Consider the following 21,145-nt stretch of genomic DNA (forward strand, 5'->3'; position numbering starts at 1 on the left):
TCCTTTTTTTTTCTTCAAATTTGTAGAAGACATAGAAATATGAAGCAGAACAAGATGATTCATGTTCTATGGTTCTGTAAGAAAAAAAAAAAGCGGGGAGGGGCCCATTATTTAACCAGAGTTGTACTTTGAGCTGTGTTTCATGTCTGACTCCTGAATAAAGTATAGGAGGAATTAATTTTTACTGTCTCTGAAAATTGAGTATTTATATTTTCTCCTTCAGAACTTTAGTCAAAAGTAAGTACTTGTATTGTATTAGAAATGAATTAAGGGCTGGAGTTATAGAACAGTGGATAGAACCCTTGTCTTGAAGTCACCTAGGTTTAATCCTTGGTACCCAAGATGGTCCCCCAAGTCCTGACATGGGTGATCCCTGAGCACAAAGCCAGGAGTAACCCTTGACCCCTCCTGGAAATGGCTGAAATAAAAATATTATTTATCTAAAATTATTAATTAATATTTCAATTTTATTACATTGCCTGACTGTAAAATGGCTATTTAAATATTTGAAGTTTTTAGAATTACTGTGAGTTGTTATTTATTGTTCCTTTTACATAAAAATCATATAGATAATTTCTACTACAATTTAGAGTGAGAAACAAGATTTTTTTTATGATTGTATGACTGACATAAGGTTTTAAACCAAGGAGATCTATATAATTCTAATTTTGCTTTTCTATGAGGATGCTCATGACCAAATTCAAAATGTAAGTTGTAAATGAGAGGAGGGCTGGAACTTCCAGCTCACTTCATGAAGCTCACCACAAAGAGTGGTGAGTGCAGTTATAGAAATAACTACACAGAGAACTACCATACTCATGTGAATGAATGAGGGAACTGTAAAGCCTATCTGGAGTACAGGTGGGGGTGGGGTGGGATGGAGGGAGATTTGGACATTGGTGGTGGAAATGTTGCACTGGTGAAGGGGGGTGTTCTTTACATGACTGAAACCTAATCACAATCATATTTGTAATTGTTTAAAATATGTTTAAATTGTTTAAATAAAGAAAAAAGTTTCAAAAAATGTAAGTTGTAGTAAATCATATTATTTTTAAACCACCATTCTACAATTATATTTTTTATGATTTGCAATTCCTCTTTATATTATGTGATTGATATTTTTTATTATAATCTGTCCTGTGATTACCTTTCTCTATGCACAAGAGTTGTTCATTCTTGATCAGATATTTCCATGAAAAATTTACTTTTCTCCTGATGTCTGGAAAAGTAGTTTTCTTGATGGACAGGAAAATGACAGCAGAATCATAGTATATAAAATGTTTCAAAAGTTTTAAATATAATGGAAAAGAAAATAAGTGAATGTATAATGTGGCATATACACACAGAAAAATATTTAACCTTTTTTTTTTTAGGAAATATTGAATTAAATTTTTTAATTATTTAAATACCATGGTTACAATGTTGCTCATAATAGAGTTGGGTATTTTTCTTTTCTTTTTTTTAAATTTTTGTTGTGACCAAAGTGCATTACAAATCTTTCATTGCATCATTTATGGTACATAGTGACAATGAATGAGGGGCATTCTCACCACCAGTGCTGTCCTTCCTCCGCCCCTATTCCCAGCATGCATCCCACATCTCCCTCCTCTACCCCCCCAGTATGCCAGTGCAACTGGTCTTCACTTTACAGTTTGTTGTAGATTGAGCATCCATTCCACTGTCATTGGAGATAAAAATGATAAGAAAAAGGGGAAGAAAAAAATTTGGTGACAACTACCAAAAAAGAAAAGGAGAAAAGAAAAAAAAAAAAAAGAAAAATGGAAGAAAAAAGAAAAAAATGGACCCGGCAAATAAAAATAAATCTCTAAATAATAAACACAAGTGTGAAAAAGAAAGAGAAAAGTGGAAGAACAAAGAAAAGGAAAATAAAGTCAAAAACTAACAAATCAAAACAAAACAAGAAAAAGTATGGGTGCTGGAGTGGTAAGGTTTAGCGTTCCCCCCACTTTTTTTTTTTTTTGCATAGGCACAGTAAGCATTGGGGAAGAAAGGGAATTCCCGTGGCCTAAGAGATTCAGGGTTTCTTCACCCTTGAAGCATACCATCATGGGATCAACTCCTGGCTCCATATATACTCATTACCCCTCATCACATCATTTTGTGATGCCAGGAAAGTTTCCTCTCAGTTGTGTGTGAGAAAATCAAGCCACTGTAGCTAGCCATCTTGGTATCTGAGCAGGTTATAGGTCAGGGTCTAGGATAGAGTCTCTAGGTTCTAGAGGTTTCTATCCATCGTTGTTGTGGTGTTCAGTCTTCTGTAACACTTGCTCCCTGTTTTCATTCAGTCCCTAAGCCGAAGCCTAGGATATTATGGATCCAAAGGTTCTGTTCAGTCTCTGTTGTCCAAGTTGGACCTCTGCAATAAGACATCTTGTTGTTGTTGTTGTTGTTGTTTTTTATGTGTCCTGGACTACAGCCTAGGATGTTTTCCTTATTAGTCCCAAGGTAGGTTCTGTTCAGTCACAGTTGTCAGTCAGTTTTCTGTTGTTGGTGCTCTTATTTTTCACAGTTCAAAGGATGATAGCTCTTCTGATTTCCATTTAGTGTTAGGTGATGTGATAGGATAGCCTGGTCTTAGGTCAAATTTTCCTTTCCTCATTGTCATATCAAAACTGGCACAAGTTGGTGCCAGAGTAGTGTTATAAATCTCCCAATGGAGCTTAGTTCCTGGTGGTGTTGCCTGGAGCTGTATCATTTCTACGTCGGGATCTGGGGTTTCGGATTGGACTAACACTGTCCAATCTCCTGGGGACTGGTTACATCCACATGACACATGTTCAGGATGGGAGGCACCCTTCTGCTATAAAAAGTGAGTTCTTATCCCTAGAAGATAAGATCTTGTTTCTGTGTCTATGGTTTCCCCTTTTTTTACTGTGCCCATACAAAAAGGTATAGTGTCATACTGTGTTGCTGGTGCTATTCTGGGTAAGTATGACAGGCTGCACACACAGTCTCTGTCGTCTGGTTTTGTTCTAAGCTTTTATCCCAGTCAAGGCATTTTGTACCAAGCAGCACCGAAAATGGTAAGGATAGGGAAAAAATGTATATATTAAAATAGAAAAAAATAAATAAAACTGAGTTTAAAAGAAAAGGTATTCGAATAAAACAAGTAGTGGAGGAGGCTACTTGTATATTTAGGAATACACATCTTAACATGTATTGTTATACAGGTATTGAGCTTCCAATAGGCAATATAAGACTTCCAATTAAGTATTTTGATATGTTCTTGTGGGGAGTAAAAGCCAACGTACTTTTCAATTCACAGGCCTTGGAATTGTGTTTGAGAGATGCTTTGCTGCATTACAAGACCATATAGTGTCTTTGAGCTGGGAGTTTTGCTGAGGCTGATTCCTGTATCGTGCAACAGTCCACAATTTGGTGTGAGTGAGAGGGGCCATCAAGCATGAGTCAGCAGGCATGCTGGTTGTAGTTCTTTGCCGAGGCATGAGAACGGGGACCCAGAGGGTGTCTTTCACTGAGGAGCTGGAAGGTGGTCTGTTGGGGCAGGAGGTTAATCTTGGTGCCTACCGAGTTAGGAACTGAGGGTAAAGAGGGTTAAATTAGGGGAAGATAAAGGATCAGGATTGAAAAATGAGGGGATAGAGGAGACACAGGGAAGGGGAGAGGCAATATATGACAGGGGCTATATACAATACATATATATGAATTGTTTGTGATTTCGGCTTGGAGTCAAGTACGGAAAGTCACGTCAAAAAGACTGACTTTAAAGATCTATTTGAGTGTTATCATCCAAATCTTTGGTATTCCGTTTCTTTTCCTAGGAACTGTCTAGATTAGAATGAAGAACATTTTTAGATAATGCTCAAAAAGTATATTTGTCACGCGGGTGCAAATGCTCCTGCGCGGTTATAAAAATGAGTATTAGTATGAAAAGACACCGCTGCAGTGGGTCCAGTATGAATACGGGAGGAGTTTCCTTCTTCCCCCTTCCCCCCAGATCCCAGTTGCCAAACCTGGCCCTGAAAACCAGTTTGGCATTGGGGGGATCTCGGTCTCCTGGACTAGTTGGTCAGCCCCCAGGAGGCCATTGGCCAGCTGTCTGCCAGTTTTCCCCAGCCATACCTGTAGGAGAGGAACAGTAATCCTGGCTTGTGGGATTTTCTGGGTCCAGTTGTAGCCTCCCTCTCCGGTTATGAAAAAGCATAGGGGAGGAGTTTGCCTTCTTCCATATCTCCCAGAGCTCAGATGCCAGACCTGGCCTTGAAAGCCAGCTTGGCATGGGGGGCTCTCGGTCTCCAGGGACTAACTGGTCAGTCCTGGGGACCTTTGGCCAGCTGTCTGTCCAGATTCCCAGCCATGCCAGTAGAAGAGGAGCAGTAATCTGGCATGTGAGATTTTCTGGGTCCAGCTGCAGCCTCTCCTCTCCAGTTTGAGAAAGCATGGGGTTGAAGTTTCCCCTCCTTCCCCCTCCCCCCCAGAGGCCCAGTTGTCAAACTGGCCCTGAGGACCAGTTTGGCATTGGGGGAATCTCGGTCTCCTGGACTAGTTGGTCAGCCCAGGAGGCCAATGGCCAGCTGTCTGCCAAATTTCCCAGCCCATACCTGTAGGAGAGGAACAGTAATCCTGTCATGTGGGATTTTCTGGGTCCAGCTCGAGTTGGGTATTTTTCACAGTTACAAAGGTTGTTCATGAATTGGGTTTCAATCACACACCGTACAACACCATTCACTAGTGCACATTTCTCACCACCAGTTTCTTCTTCCCTCTCTCCTAATTTTTTTTTTGGTTGCCTCTAGGACAGGCATTTCCCCCACCCCTTCCCTTCATGTCCCTTCCTCCCTCTCCCTCTTTTTTCTTTTAAACACTGTGGTTTGCAATTTGTAACCGAAGGGTTATCATGTATATAATTTTATCTCCTTTCAGCACCCAGTTCTTGTCCAGAGAGATCATTTACAACTATCATTGTCATAATGATACCTTCTCTACTTTTACTGTACTCCCCTGCTCTTTATGGTAAGCTTCCTACCATGAACTGATCCTCCTGGTCCTCATCTCTTTTGCCTTTAAATATTATTATCATACTATCTTGATCTCCACATCCACGCCTGCACTGGTTGTTCTTGTTCTTTGTGATGTGTGCCACTGTCTGTGGTGTAAGATGACATGTAATCGTTGTTTTGATTTGCATTTCCCTGACTATTAATGAAGTTGAGCATATATATATTTTCACGAGTGTGGCCCAAAAACCAATATATATATATATATATATATATATATTGGTTTTTGGGCCACACTCGGTGATGCTCAGGTGGTTACTCCTGTCTGTGCGCTCAGAAATTGCTCCTGGTTTGGGGGACCATATGGGATGCTGGGGATCGAACCGAGGTCAAGTCTTGGGTCAGCTGCATAAAAGGCAAGCACCTTACCACTGCAATATCATCAAGTATTTTTTAAAATTAATATCTTTATTTAAACACCTTGATTACAAACATGATTGTGGGTTGGGTTTCACGTCATGTAAAGCACACCCCCCTTCACCAGAGCAACATTCCCATCACCAATGCCCAAATCTCCCTTCTCCCACCACACCCCAGCCAGCACTCTAGACAGGCTTTCTACTTCCCTCATTCATTCACTTGTTATGATAGTTCTCAGTATAGTTATTTCTTAACTGCCACTCATCACTCTTTATGGTGAACTTCATGTAGTGAGCTGGAACTTCCAGCCCTCCTCTCTTTTGCCTCTGAGAATTATTGCAAGAATGTCTTATTTTTCTTAAAACCCATAGATGAGTGAGACTATTCTGTGTCTATCTCTCTCCCTCTGACTTAATTCACTCAGCATGATAGATTCCATGTACATCCATGTAGGGGAAAATTTCATGACCTTCAATCTCTCCTGATGGCTGCATAATATTCCATGGTGTATATGTACCAGAGTTTCTTTAGCCATTCATCTGTTGAACGGCATCTTGGTTGTTTTCAGAGACTGGCTATTGTAAATAGTGCTGCAATGAATATAAGTGTGAGAAAGGGCTTTTGTATTGTATTTTTGTGTCCCAAGGGTATATCCCTAGGAGTAGTATAGCTGGATCTTATGGGAGCTCAAGTTCCAGTTTTTGAGGAATCTCCATATTGCTTTCCAAAAAGGTTGGACTAGGTGGCATTCCCACCAGCAGTGAATAAGAATGCTTTTCTCTCCACATCCCATCCAGCACTGCTTTGTTCTCATTCTTTGTGATGTGTGCCAATCTCTGTGGTGTGAGATGACACCTCATAGTTGTTTTGATTTGCATCTTACTGATGATTAGTGATGCGGAGCATTTTTTCATGTGCCTTTTGCCATTTGTCATTACTTTTTTTTTTCAAACTATCTGTCCATTTTTTCTTCCCATTTTTATTAATAATATAATTTTTATTTTGATCGTAGTGGTTTACATATTGTTGACAATAATATTATAGGTACATATTTACATAAAATCAGGGGGGTTCCCATCACCGATTTGTCCTCCCTACACCTCTGTGTTCGTTCTACCTTCCATATCCTCCTCCCTCACCCCCGGGGCTGTGAGAATATGTGGTCCCCTTTGTACCTAGCTCACTACTTAGTAGTCTTGGTCTTGGTGCGTCCCTTATTCCCCCCTCTAACTGGGAGGAAGGGCTACATAGTTCAAGTTATGTGGTTTTATTTGAAGAAGAGAAAAGTAATAAACTGGGGTAAAAGTCTAATATGCTGAGAATGGGCAGAATCTTTCTAGAGGCTCTCATTGTTGGTTTGAGAGATGAAGGAGAAAAAAGAAGGTGATAACACCCCAACAATACAAATAAGAAGTGTCAAAATATCCAGTGAGCACTCCAGTGGTAACGATAGGCACCACAAAAAAGCCATGGTCTTGAGTTAAAAAACATGGCAGAGCAACCCAAAGAAAGAAAAGAAAAGAAAAAAATATAAATATAATGGGGGCAAACAACTTCAATACAAAGAAATCGACAAAAGTAGATAGGTAAATAAAAATAAAAATAATAAAAAATAATATATAAATAGATAAAAAATGTTTTGTGCTTTTTGCCTCTTTTTTTTTTCCTTCCTGCACTGGCACAGTAAATATTGGGTCATTCGAAAGGAATTCACTTGGCCTTAGTGCTATGGGGTTTTCCACCCTTTGGGGTATACTGTCAGGATTAAACTATAGACTCCGTTCAGGTTCATTTACTCTCTCGGTAGTGCTTTCGTGGTGTTTGGAAAAACTTCTGCTCAGTCCTGGGTGATGAGATAAGACCTCTGTATCTAGAGATCTCAGTATCTGCACAGGTCCAGGAGTGGGACTTATGATGAAGGTCTTTCTTTGTGGTCTAGAAGTTCTGTTCCCTCAGTGTCATTTTAATCCTTATTCTGTGGTTGGTGGTCTTGGTCTTTGCACTGATCCTAGGATAGAACCTAGGATAGTGTCTTTCATTGTGTTTCCCGAAGCCCATTCGTTGCGATTGTCTCTGCTGGACCTTTGGAACTGGGGATCATGGTTGTTGTGTGGGTCGTAGTTCAAACCCTAGACTACGGCTTTTTTATTGGCCTGAAGATATATTCAGTCCAGTCATGGTTCTAGCAGCCAGTCATCTGTAAATCGCGATATTGGCTTTTGGGCCGACCAAAGGGTGACAAGTCTTCTGATTTTGTCTATCGTTAGCTGGTAAGATAGGATAACCTGTTCTTAGGTCAAGTTGTTCCCATTTCATTGTTGTCAGGATATCATATTAGAGCTGGCACTTGTTGGTGGCCCAGCGGTATTAAGGATGTCCCGGATGGGATTTGTTTCCTGTAGCTGTTGTGAAGAACTGTGTCGATTCTATGTCTGGGATCCAGAGTTCAGGGCTGGACAGATGGTGTCTAATCACTTGAGGTCTAAGTTGAGTCCGCGTGACATATTTTCAAGGTGTCTCCCCATTTTTTGATGGGATTATATGTTTTTTTCTGTAAAGTTCTGTCAGTACCTTGTATATTTGGGATATTAGGCCCTTATTTGATGGGTATTGGGTGAATCGTTTCTCCTAGTCAGTGGGTGGCTCTTGTATCCTGGGTACTGTTTCCTTTGAGGTACAGAAGCTTGTCAGCTTAATATATTCTCATGTGTTTATTTGTGCTTTCACTTGTTTTCTCCTTGAGGGTGCCTTTAGTCTCAATGTCATAGAGTGTTTTACCTACATGGTGTTCTATATACCTTATGGTATCAGGTCTGATATCAAGGTCTTTAATACGTTTGGATTTTAACTTCGTATGTGATGTTAGCTGGGGATCTAAGTTTGCTTTTTTGGAAGTGGCTAACCAGTTGTGCCAATACCACTTGTTGAAGAGGCTTTCCCTACTCCATTTAGGATTTCTTGCTCTTTTTAAATCAAGAATTAGGTGATTGTATGTCTGGGGAACATTCTCTGAGTCGTTGAGTATTTTTTAATGTGTCTTTTGACCACCTGTCTTTCTTCTTTGAGGAAATATCTGTTCATTCTTTTTTTCTCATTTTTGGATGGGATTAAATTTTATTTCTTGCTAAGTTCTACAGTGCCTTATATAACTTAGATATTAATCTTGTTTCAGATGAGTATTGGGTAAATAGTGTTTCCCATTCCATGGTCATCCTATTCACTATTTTCATTGAGGCCCAGAGCTTCTTATTTTATGTTGTCCCAAGTGCTTATCTTTGCTTTCATTTGCTTTCCCAGTGGATTTTCATTCTATATTTAGAAAATCTTAAAGACTCTCCAAAAGAGCTTCTAGAAACAATAGATTTGTATAGTAAAGTGGCAGGCTACAAAATTATTACACAAAAAATCCAGGGTTTTTCTATATACAAATAATGAAAGAGAAGAAAGACATTTATAAAAGAAATCATTCACAATTGTTCCTCAGAAAACTAAGTACCTTGAAATCATCTAAACCTAAGAGGTGAAAGACCTATACAAAAAAGAACTACAAAGCACTTAAGAAATAAATGAACACATAAGGAAAATGAAACACACACCCTACTCATAGATTGGGAGGATTAACATCATTAAAATGACAATACTTCCCAAAGCATTGTACAGATTTAATACAACTCCTATAAGGATATAGAAATCCATGCCATTTTTTCAAAGAAATAGATAAAACACACCTGAAATTCATATAAAAAATAAACATCCATGAATAGCTAAAGTAATTTGTGGGACAAAAAAAAATAGAAGGCATTACTTTCCCCAACTTCAAACTGTACCATAACTAAGTAGTCATTAGAACCGCATGGTATTAAAATAAAGACAGACCTCAGATCAATGTAATGTATTTGAATATCCTAATGCCTAGCTTCAGGTATATAAAGAAATTAATTCTTGATAAGGGGCAAGAAATACTAAATGGAGCAAGGAAATCTTCAACAAGTGTTTTTGGAAAAACAGGTCAGCTACATGCTGACTAGTTTCTCATTAATGCCAGGCATAAAATTGAAAACAAAATAGAACTTGATATCAGGCCTGAAACCATAAGGGACATAGAAGAAAACAGGCAGAACATTCAATGACACTAAGTTTGAATTTTTTTTGAAGTAGATGATTGTTTCATAAGCCATGAGTGAATCATTTCAATTGCAGCGTAGTCAAAAGCCTATTCAAATCAAATAAATGTACAGTGTTGAAATTTTCTAGTTTATATTCTTAAGCAACAAAGCAAAAACTTATCATCCTGTTTTTTTGGGGGGCCACACCCAGCTGTGGTCAGACTTACAGCTGATTCTGATCTTAGAACATATTGGGTTCTGAGGCTGGAACTTAGGTTGGCTGCATGCAATCTACTATACTACCTCTGCAGCCCCAAAACCTGTTTCTTATATTATTTCAGTTATATTATATAACAGTGTCTCTGTTATCTTCCCTAATGTTTTTAGCCTTATGTACAAAATATGGAAAAAGTATTTGCTTTTCCACTTAGTTTTTCTAGTAGAAAATTCCTACATTTTGGGTTGTTTGAAACATCTATACTGGGCTTTTTGAGATGAAGCCTCATATTAAGTGAGGGAACAGTCACAGTGCCAAAGGGTTCTGATTGTAGGTAATTCAAAAGTCTGGAGGAAAATAAAGGCCTGTAAATAATGATGACTAATGGGGGAAAGTAGATCTATACAGAGTACAAAATTGGTATATTATTAGCCTTTTTCTGTTACTAGAACTTTTAAGCAACATAAGAGTAATTATTTTGTACTATTCCATTCTTCCACCCTGTATATTCGTTTATTGAATTACTATTTGTGTAGTACCATTTTGAACTAGTGTCAAAAAATTTCATTCCAGTTCTGGTAAAATTTAGAATTTGTGTGGAAAGGCAGGAATTAAATAATTTTATAAATGTGCAACAAACTATAATATGTTGAAGGAAAAGTTTAAGGAAGTTTAAAATTGGGGTCAAGGGTGGAAGTGAGAAGCCAGCTTAAACAAGAAAATGAGTAGGTGTTAACCAGGTGAGAAGTGAGAAGTAGAGTATTTTGGTCTCATTTTGCTTTGACTTAAATCTCTTTCTAAACATTAAAATGCAAATATAATAGTCATCCTTCACAAAATCACATACATCACAAAATGAGCAAGTATTTAAAAATGAGAACAAGTGATCAAAATAGTTTATCAAGTCATCTTTCTCATATACTGGCATCAAGTTTCATAGTTCATCAATTTATAATATAATTTGTATTTTATATATTATATTATATACTATATATAATTTGTATATTAGAATTTGTATGAACTACCTACAATCAGAATCCTTTATATTATTTTCTCAAATTATTATTATTGAATACAAAAAGGAAACTTTTTATCATAAATACTTAAATCTTACTTTTTTAAATAATATTTTTATTTAAGCACCATGATTAGAAACATATTTGTAGTTGTGTTTCAGTGACAAAAAATGAACACCTTCCTTTACCAGTACAACCTTCCTACCACCAATCCCCTCCATCTCCTTCCTCCCCCACTCCCTACCTGTATTCGAGACAGGCATACTACTTCTCATTCTTTTGGAGAACCCAAAGCATAAAAGGTGCATTTCTTTATGGATGGCAAAACAATCTTAACATTTTGAATGCTGTCAACTTTTTCTGTGGATTATTTGTTTAATATTTTACTAAAATCAATATTTAGGCTCTTGGGACTCTCATGGCTATTGTTCACTATGAAACCATCATTGTGTATTTGAGAAAAAATTCAGCAAAGGATCCCTTAATTTCAATAACTTTTAGATCTGTCATGTTTTAATTATGGTTCAACACCTTTATATTAATTATTTTTTGGCTAAAGCTGATCAGCCTTGCAGAGAAAAGTGCTATGGGATTTAGAATAGAATGATAATGCTTGTTTTGTGCATTATTATATTACAAATTAGCCATTTTCTGCATTATTCCACTAAACTTTGCACTTGAATGACTTGTATACAGTCATTTTATTAGACAGTTATATGAACACAGATTATGTTTATGAATAAATGAATGCCTAAGCATCTAGACAACAGTAAATACTGCAGTCAATTATCCAAAGGTTTTGCAGAGGACCAACTATATAGAACTTCATATATTCTTTATTAGCTTCCTAACCATTGCTGGAAACTGTGAGAAGATATTAAGGCCAAATCTGATTACAAGGATAATGTATCTCAGTGCTCCAAATCCACCATTTTGCAAATTTCATTATTTGGATTGAATTTTATTTCCACACCTCTAATTCCTATGTTGAAGTCCTACCTTTTACAACAAAATGAAAACTTATTTGGAAACAGAGTGTGGAGGTAATTAGTTAAGATGAAATCATGCTGGAATAGCTCAGGAGCAAAAACTCAAAAACACTCTCTCTCTCTCTCTCTCTCTCTGTCTGTCTCTCTTTCAAAGATACCATTGTGAAGGTGTAGATAGGGAACAGATGCTATTCCTCAGCCAAGGAATGCCAAAAATTACTAAGAAACCACTAGGTGTGAGAGTCATGAAATTATTCCTCACAAACTTCAGAAAATTCATTAGTACACATAACTTGATCTTAACCTTTTTACTCCTAGAATCACGAGACAAGTAATTTGTGCACTTTGTGACAGCCACCCTAATACACTATACACCCACATTTCAGCTGTTCTATCCAAAGTAGTTGAATCTCCAAAACTCTTAATTAAGAAAATTTTACCTATCCTGCAGCTTCTGTGCGAATGTGCCAGCTTCTTATCTTTGTGAGACTCATTTTCTACTTTTGCCTGCATCTATTAGGGAACATAGACTTATTCCACTAGAGTTTTTTTATTTACTTGGTCTACCCTGTTTTCTCCTATCTACATACTTTTTAATTTTTTCCATCATGTGTTGCAAAAATCTTTCTATTTTTTTCTGAATCATTCTTCTGCTTTCACTCTAAATGAAACTAACATCGTAATTTAAATTTTGGTTTTGGGGCCACACCCAACTGTGCTCAGGTCTTACTCCTGGCTCTAAGCTCAGAGATCACTCAGGTCAGGGCTTAGGAGAACATATATAACTTGGGACATCAGTCTGGGGACAACTGAATGTAAGGAAAGTATGCTCTCAGACCCCCAAACTAATGCTTTATTATAGATATTTACATAATAATACTTTAAAATACATAATCAATATAATATTTTATAAATTTAAGGCTAAACAAATGAGAATATAATGTATAAATAAAAAGCATTCTATGGGGACTGGAGGGATAGTACAGAGGATAGGGCACTTTTCTTGCATATTGCTGACCCAGATTCGATTCCCAGCCCTGCCAGGAATAATTTCTGAATGCAGAGCCAGGAGTAACCCCAGAGCAGTACCAGGTGTGGGTCTCCAAAAATGGCATTATATATAGCAATAGAAATTATCATTTTTTAGAAAAAAAGAAATATTAATAACTTCCTTAAAGTAGAAATTCATATATAAAGATGGTGCATTGACACATAATAATGGTAAACATTGATTTTATCAGGGAAATGCAATAAAAGTCACAATGAAATATCAACTCATATAAATAAGCAGGGCTTAAATAAAAAAGACTGGAGATAACAAATATTGGCAAGGATGTGGAGAAAAATAAAAATCTGATATACTATTGCCGGAAATATAAACTGGTGCAAATTTTGTGGAAACTGGCATGGAGAATTTTTTAAAAATTAAAATTTGAGGGACCGGAGGTAGGAACTGTAGGGCATTTGCCTTGCACACAGCCAACCCAGTACGAACTGTGGTTCGAATCCTGGCATCCCATATGGTCCCCCAAGCCTGCCAGGAGTGATTTTTGAGTGCAGAGCCAGGAGTAACCCCTAAGTGCGCCAGGTGTGACCCAAAAACCAACACAAAAAAATTGAAATTCTATATTATTCAGTAACAGCACTCCTATGAGTTATATGAACACTATGAAAACTTTAATTTGAAAATATATTTGTACCTCCATATAAATAGAATAATTATTTTCATAATGATATAACATGGATGAAACTAAGAGATATTATTTTAAATGAAGTAAGCTAGAATAAGCAGGATAAATACAGAATATATCTTATATGTGGTATTTAGAATAATTAATAATAGAAGTGTAATAGTCTAAATCATAGTTGTCTCAAATACTCTTGATCCCAGAGTATTGTGCAAGAAGGAAAGAAACTGAGTGGAGGAAGAGAAACATTAATGTGAAAGGATGGTCAGGGGTCAAGCTGGCTCCTGTGCATTTTGGTAGGAAAAAAAGAAACAGAACTAAATATCCAAGCCAAAGTCAACAACAATGGAATCAAGAGAGTCAAACTATAACAACCTAAACTTTAAATGGGCCTGTTATACTGGCAGGCTATGGAGCAAAAAGTGGAGTTTAGAATACACTCTGAACAGGCCAGAGAGATAGCATAGAGGCAGGGTGTTTGCCTTGCATGCAGAAGGACAGTGGTTCGAATCCTGGCATCCCATGTGGTCCCCCGAGCTTGCCAGGAGTGATTTCTGAGCTTAGAGCCAGGAGTAACCCCTGCGTGCTGCTGGGTGAGACCCCCCAAAAACCAAAAAGAAACAAACAAAAAAAAAAAAGAATACACTCTGAACATATTGATACTGGTGGTCAGATGATCTCTGATTCATTGTATGTCTGAAACCCAACTATGAAGGACTTTGTAAATAATAATGCTTTCAATAAAGTAAAATCAAATTTAAAAAATAATAATTTTACTATTTTTTGAAATTAGTGTTAGAGTTTATTAGTGTTTAAAGTTTAAAGTTACTGCACTCATCACCCTCAAAATGCCCAAGACCCCCTCATCACTCTATGACATTTCTGGTCCACCTTTTAATTACTAACCTGCTTATTAATTTGAGTTTTATAATTCAAAATTATAATTCAAATATAATTGGTCCACCTTTTAATTACTAACCTGCTTATTAATTTGAGTTTTATAATTCAAATTCAAGTGTTTGTAATTGCTTATATTGTTTATTCCCTGGTTTTTTCTTTCTAGATACCATAGCCAAGTGAGATAGTTTGGTATTTGCTTTGCTCTCTGAATTATTTTCATTAACTTGATATTCCTCTGTTCTAATCAGGTTGAATGGTCACTTTAACAATACTAATTCTTTCAAACCATAATTTCTTTAGCTTCTGCATAACGATTTATACAGTCAGGTAATAAAAGCCTCCAATTCTGAACCTAACTTTACCTACTTAGGAATATTTCATATATATATATATATATATCTTGGGTTATAGTTCAAGTAGAATATATGCCATAAAACTTGAAATTTCACAACTTTGTACCTCTGCTAATATTCTATGCTTCTAAATGATTCTTTTTTTATTCCCCATTTTGTCTTATCAAATAATTGTTACCTCTCACAAATAACATATGAGTTTTTTTAATCAATACTGTCATTGCCAACAGATTCTAATTTTCTTTATGAGGAAGATATGCAAATTAACTAACATTTCCATGTTCATTTTTTCTGAACACAATAGTTTTAAATTCAATAATATTAAAATAAACAAACTTTTTGTGTATTTTTTGTCCCCCAATTCACAATACAGACCAGGTAAAGGGCCTGGGTTGAGGTGTTTATGGGGTGCATTTACTGTACCTCCTCTTTCTATAGTCATTGTAAAGAACACAGCCTGTGGTAAGAATTGGGAGGCCTTATTTTTTCTTTTCTTTTTTTTTATTAAAAAAATATATATATATATCCTTCACCAGTGCTACATTCCCATGACCAATATCCCAAGTGTCCTTCCTCCCCACCCCACATCGGTCTGTACTCTAGACAGGCTTTCTACTTCCCTCATTCAGTCACATTTTGTTATGATAGTTCTCAGTGTAATTATTTCTGTGACTGCACTAAATGATCCCTGTGGTGAGAGATAAACACAGAATGGTCTCACTCATCTATGGGTTTTGAGAAAAATGAAAAACATTTGTGTAATGATTCTCAGAGACAAAATAGAGGAGGACTGGAGGGTCCAGCTCCTGACATTTTGTGTATTTTTATAAGACACCACACTCAGTAGTATTTAGGGACTGAAAACCCTATTAATACTAATACAAAGTAATACTAGGCACATTGATGTGGGACTAATTGCTCAAGCCTCCAGGTCTATACCTAGAGGGCATAAGTAAGCATAGAATAATGGGGATTAAATATTGGGCCTCAAACATGCTATGAATGTTCCGACCCATTGAACCATTTATATACCTAAATAAACTATTGTTTGAGTGATATTGAATCATTAATGAAAGATAATTATATATTTACTTATTGTTCATTGATATACCTGGAGGTTTCTTTTTATAAATTACTTTAAAGTCTAATTATTACTAGTTGCTCATAATACATTTGCTCTAAGACCAATTGCTCCATCAATGTAAAATTCCCTCTACCATTTTTCTGGATTTCCACTCATTCCCAAGCCTACTCCCTGGGAATAATATTTTGTTGCTTGATTCTCATAAGTAGTAATGAAATACAAACACATTAATAAGAAAATTACTGAAATTGTTGTCCCCAATTATTCTTTTTTTTCTTTTTTTTTTTTATGTGTGTGTGTGTGTGTTTCTATTTTATTTTTTTTATTTTTTTTATTTTTTATTTTTTTTCCTTTCTTTTCTTTCGTTATGTGCTACACCATGTCTCTTATTTCAAGACCAAGGCGAGTTGTTTTTTTTTTTGTTGTTGTTCATATGTTTGTTTGTTTTTGTTTGTATTTTTTTATCAGTTTTTTGTGGTGCTTATCGATATAACTGGAGTCCTCACTGGATATTTGACACTTCTTTTGGTACTGATGGGGTGTTTCACCTTCTTTTTCTCCTACATTATCCAAATCGATGAGGAGAACCTCTAGAAGGATTCTGCCCATTTTTGGGATATTAGACTCTCACCCCAGTTTACTCATTTTCTCCTTTTCAGGCAAAACCACCTAACTTGAACTGCTAGCCCTGCCCCCACTTAGAGGGGGAAATAAGGGAGGCACCAAGACCAAACTGATGCAAGACTACTAAGTAGTAGGTCAGATACAGAGGGGATCACATATTCTAGCCACCCTGGGGGTGAGGGAAGAAGAAATGGGAGGTAGGACAAAAACGGAGGTGTAGGGAGGACAATTTAGGGATGGGAATCCCCCCTGATTTTATGTAAATATGTACCTAGAATATTATTGTCAACATTATGTAAGCCACTATGATCAAAATAAAAATTTAAAAAAAAAAAAGAAAGAAAATTAACGTATCTCGCAGTGAGGCCATTAAGTCATTGTTAGAAAGCTTGCTAAATGATGTGTAGTAAGTTGATTTTCTGTTATTTACTTTGTTTCTGAACATTAGGTGGCTTTGAATTCACCTTGATGTCTAAATTAGTCTATTACTACTGGGATTACAGTATTAAAAATAGTTGAAGTTGGGGCCGGAGAGATAGCATGGAGGTAAGGCTTTTGCCTTTCATGCAGAAGGTCATCGGTTTGAATCCCAGCACCATATATCCCCCGAGCGTGCCAGGAGCGATTTCTGAGCATAAAGCCAGGAGTAACCGCTGAGTGCTGCCGGGTGTGACCCAAAAACCAAAAAAAAAAAAAAAAAAAAAAAAAATTTGGCGTTATCTCATGGCTGCGTATGAGACTACAGGGACCTGGCATATCTAGCTCTGTGGCTGATAGTGCAGTTTTTGTGGGGTGTGGTTTCAGGGGCCACAGCTTCTGAAATTATGAGAAGGTGGAAGGAGGATACTTGCATTCACAACAAAAAATGCCCTGATGACATCAGCCCAAATAGTTGCATACCTGAAGTTTTTGTCTGTTTGATATCTCTGCAGAGATCAGTGTTAAGTGGTGAAGCAGCAGTTGTGGGTGGTAGGGTATATAGCTGGTTTTGGCAGGATGGGGATTTGGCTTGCCCTCTCCTTTTATGATAGCTGTTTTCAGCTGTGAAGTAGTGCATCTGTGACTTTTCATGTCTTTGTATCTTTTTCGAGAATAGAATGAGCCTATGGAACTGACCAAATACAGAGATGGCAACTGTACTTCTGGGGCATGGTTTGTTTCAGTTGCCAGTACTTCTGGAAATATAAGATGGTGGGAAGAGGATGCCCTCATTCACTCTGAAGAATATAAAATTCTTGCTGCAGAATTATTCTTTTTGCTATGGTAGTATAATCTTCCAAGATCAAGCCAAAGAACATTAAAACACACTACAGGGGCCGGAGCAATGGCACAGGGCGTAAGACGTCTGCCTTGCACGTGCTAGCCTAGGACAGACCAAGGTTCGATCCCCTGGGGGACTCATGGTCCCCCAAGCCAGGGGCAATTTCTGAGGACATAGCCAGGAGTAACCCCTGAGCATCACCGGGTGTGGCCCAAAAAACCATACCAAAACAAACAAACAAAACAAACCCCCCACTACACTGCAGAACCTAATAGAACTTTATCTGAGAAACATTTGTTATTTATCTGTTTTGATTTGGACTACACTCTACAGTGCTCAAGGCTTACTCCTAGCTCTACACTCAAGTCAGCTATGTATAGACAAGTGCTTTCTTTTTTTTTTTTTCCTTTGGTTTTTTGGCCACACCCGTTTGATGCTCAGGGGTTACTCCTGGCTAAGCGCTCAGAAATTGCCCCTGGCTTGGGGGGACCATATGGGACGCTGGGGGATCGAACCGTGGTCCTGATCCTTGGCTAGCGCTTGCAAGGCAGACACCTTACCTCTAGCGCCACCTCGCCAGCCCCTAGACAAGTGCTTTATCTGCTGAATTACATTTCTAGTCTCTCAAATTCACTTAATTACTAATGTATTTTAGTTTATTTTTGTTGTATAATATCTCCTAGTTGAAAGAAAAAATTGTGTTGGTACATGTGAAAATAGGTCTTTTTCTTTTTTTCCATATGCAGCTGAGTAAGTTGTGCAATGCAGCCAGAAGCATTTTAGGGTGTGTGCTTTAGATTCAATTTTTAGATTTACTTTAAATACAATTTATTGTTTCCCAACTGATTTTCTATGTAGATGTCCTTTATCTTTATTCTTTTGGCAGTGATACATACTTAAATGTTTATAAGAAACACAAATACAAAATCAAAAGGATAAAATTTGTACTTTCCTAATTGTTGTAATCTCAAGAAAACAACACTACATACAATGATGTAATTTGGAACACAAAAAGAGATTCATGACATTCTGTTTTACCTAAACACAAGTGTGTGTGTTTGTGTGTGTGCTGACACATACACACAGATAAAGGTGGACAGTATTTGATGCTTTTGTGAGTTAGCCATGTCTTAGAAGGTACTCTTAAGATTGTTAGTGTGGCCTCACCCATTTTATCTTATCTCCATTTCTGTCTTCTAAATATATGTATTCTGTTTATATATATTTTTATTCTTGCTGGCTACTTGAGCTGAGAATTAGTGGCGTTACAAAGTTTTGGAGTAAAACACATTTTATTTTTGATAGTATTGTCATTCATTTTGACTTAGTAAGACATTTTATTATTGGTGAATAGTGTGTACTTCTGTTAGATCTAAACATTAAGTTTCTATTTTATCATTTATTATCAGTGACTGAGAAAATTAAATTAAATTCTTAGACTCCATGTACTTTTCATTAAAAAAAAAGAACATTTACTTTGAGGAGTTGTAACTATTTTAACCAGAATAGAGTATGTAAAGTACATAGCATACTGCTTGGCAAAGTTAATGCTCAATTGTGGATGTTATTTGTTCCTATGTAATGATACATGATAATTTCACTTAAATGCCTCGATTTCACTGGCTCTAAATTTTTATAAAATGATAATTCAATAACTGTTTTTATAACAGTTTTGGGGGGTCACACATGGTAGATCTTTGGTATTACCCTTTGCTTTTTACTGGAGAGGACATATGGGGTGTCCAGGATGGAACATACAAGGCACCTTACCCACTGAACTACCTTTCTGGCACCTACATCAAAACTCTGAGTCAACTTCATCTTATGTTGCTTTCAGCACTTTCACCTCCAATTACAAATTTCTTTTTAATTTTTTGTCCTTGGGCCACATCTAGTAGCATTCTTGATTAACTCTGGGCTCAGGGATCACTGATGCCAGGGGTTGAACTGCAGTTGGTTGTATATTGAAAGGGAAGAGCCTAAACCACATTACTATCTCTCCAGTCCCCAGCTACCAATATTGGGAAGTAGTTAAAGATGAAGATGAATTCCTGAACTTTATAAATGCTCTAGAGTGGGAAGAAGACTTACTGCTGTCCTTCCCATGAAGTCTTTATATAACTTGAATAATAATAATAATAATAAAATAATTAGTGAGACAACCATAACCCTACTCTCATTCTTAACTTTGAATGGTAAGTCCATGAAACTACATCTCTGATCCTGAATGTTCGTTTTTCTTTTGAAAAACATTACTTTTTTTTTTTTAAGCAAAAATGAAAAATAAGAACTTATTTTTTTTTTTGTCCCCCAATTCACAATACATACCCGGCAAGGGGCCTGTGTTGAGGTGTATATGGGGTGCCTTTACTGTACCTCCTCTTTCTATACAGCCAGTGTAAAGAACACAGCCTGTGGTAAGATTTGGGAGGCCTTATCTTATCTTTTATTTATTTTATTTTATTTTTTTTTCTTCAGGGCAAACTAAAGTTGTTTTTTTTTTTTAAAGTAAGAATTCATTTAAAGGACAAAATTGATTAACATAATGAGGTAAACTAATATAACATAATATAGTGACATAACATAACATATAATATAATTGATATAATAATAATACATGTAAGTCAAAGAAAATTTCTGATTAAAAACACAAATTTTTTTTTTTTCATAATGGCTTACATATCTTTCACTGTAGTATTTTGGGTACATATTCACATTGAATCAGGGGAATACCCATCACCTAATATGTCCTCTTCTCAATCAAAAATCAAATATGCTGAAAATAGGCAGAGTCCTGTCTAGAGGCTTCCAACCTCAGTTTGAGAGAGGATGTGAAAAAAAATAATTAAAATACCACAACAATACACACACACAAAAAAATATCGAATTAAATAACCGATAAGCACCACAGCAATAAAGACAGGCACCACACAATAATCTCGGTTCTGAAATCAAATCATACTCAAGTGCAAAAAAGAAAGAGAAAAACAAAACAAAATAAAATAATATTGGAGACATCAACCGTAATCTCCACACCAAAATAAAGACGTCAAAAAAATAGATCATTTATTCTCCTCTTGCTGCTTTCGTGGTATGTGGAAGACTTCTACTTTATCTTGGATGGTAAAATCAGACCTGTTTCTAAAGATCTTGGTGGCTGTGCAGATCAGGGAATGGAGTTTATGAAGTCTTTCTTTGTGGTTCTAGCAGTTAAGCTTCTTCAATGTCATTTTTTTGTTTTTTATGTGTTCTAGGTGTTTCAGAATAGTGCTACCATTCTGTGTTTTTCTTTTGTCTTCTGACTTACTTCGTTTAACATAACATGATCTAGGTCCATCCACGTTGCTGCAAAGTATGTGATTGTATCATTTCTAACTGCCATGTAATATTCCATTGTATATATGTACCACATCTTAATGATCCATTCATCTGTTGTTGGACATCGAGGTTGGTTCCAAGATTTGGCTATTATACTGAGTGCTGCAATAAATAGTGGGGTGCATACGTA

General features: G+C 36.7%; 2 non-coding genes across 2 annotated transcripts; both read right to left on the bottom strand.

Annotated features, from left to right (window-relative positions):
• Nucleotides 1-15,016: 15,016 nt before the first annotated feature.
• Nucleotides 15,017-15,147, bottom strand: LOC126032290 (small nucleolar RNA SNORA51). Its single transcript, XR_007503842.1, has one exon. It is a non-coding gene; the product is annotated as a small nucleolar RNA SNORA51 (small nucleolar RNA).
• Nucleotides 15,148-19,938: 4,791 nt separating this feature from the next.
• LOC126031968 (small nucleolar RNA SNORA51) lies at nt 19,939-20,071 on the bottom strand. Its single transcript, XR_007503777.1, has one exon. It is a non-coding gene; the product is annotated as a small nucleolar RNA SNORA51 (small nucleolar RNA).
• Nucleotides 20,072-21,145: the final 1,074 nt, after the last annotated feature.

The sequence above is a fragment of the Suncus etruscus genome, chromosome 1, assembly GCF_024139225.1.
Source record: "Suncus etruscus isolate mSunEtr1 chromosome 1, mSunEtr1.pri.cur, whole genome shotgun sequence".
NCBI classification, from domain to species: Eukaryota; Metazoa; Chordata; class Mammalia; order Eulipotyphla; family Soricidae; genus Suncus; species Suncus etruscus.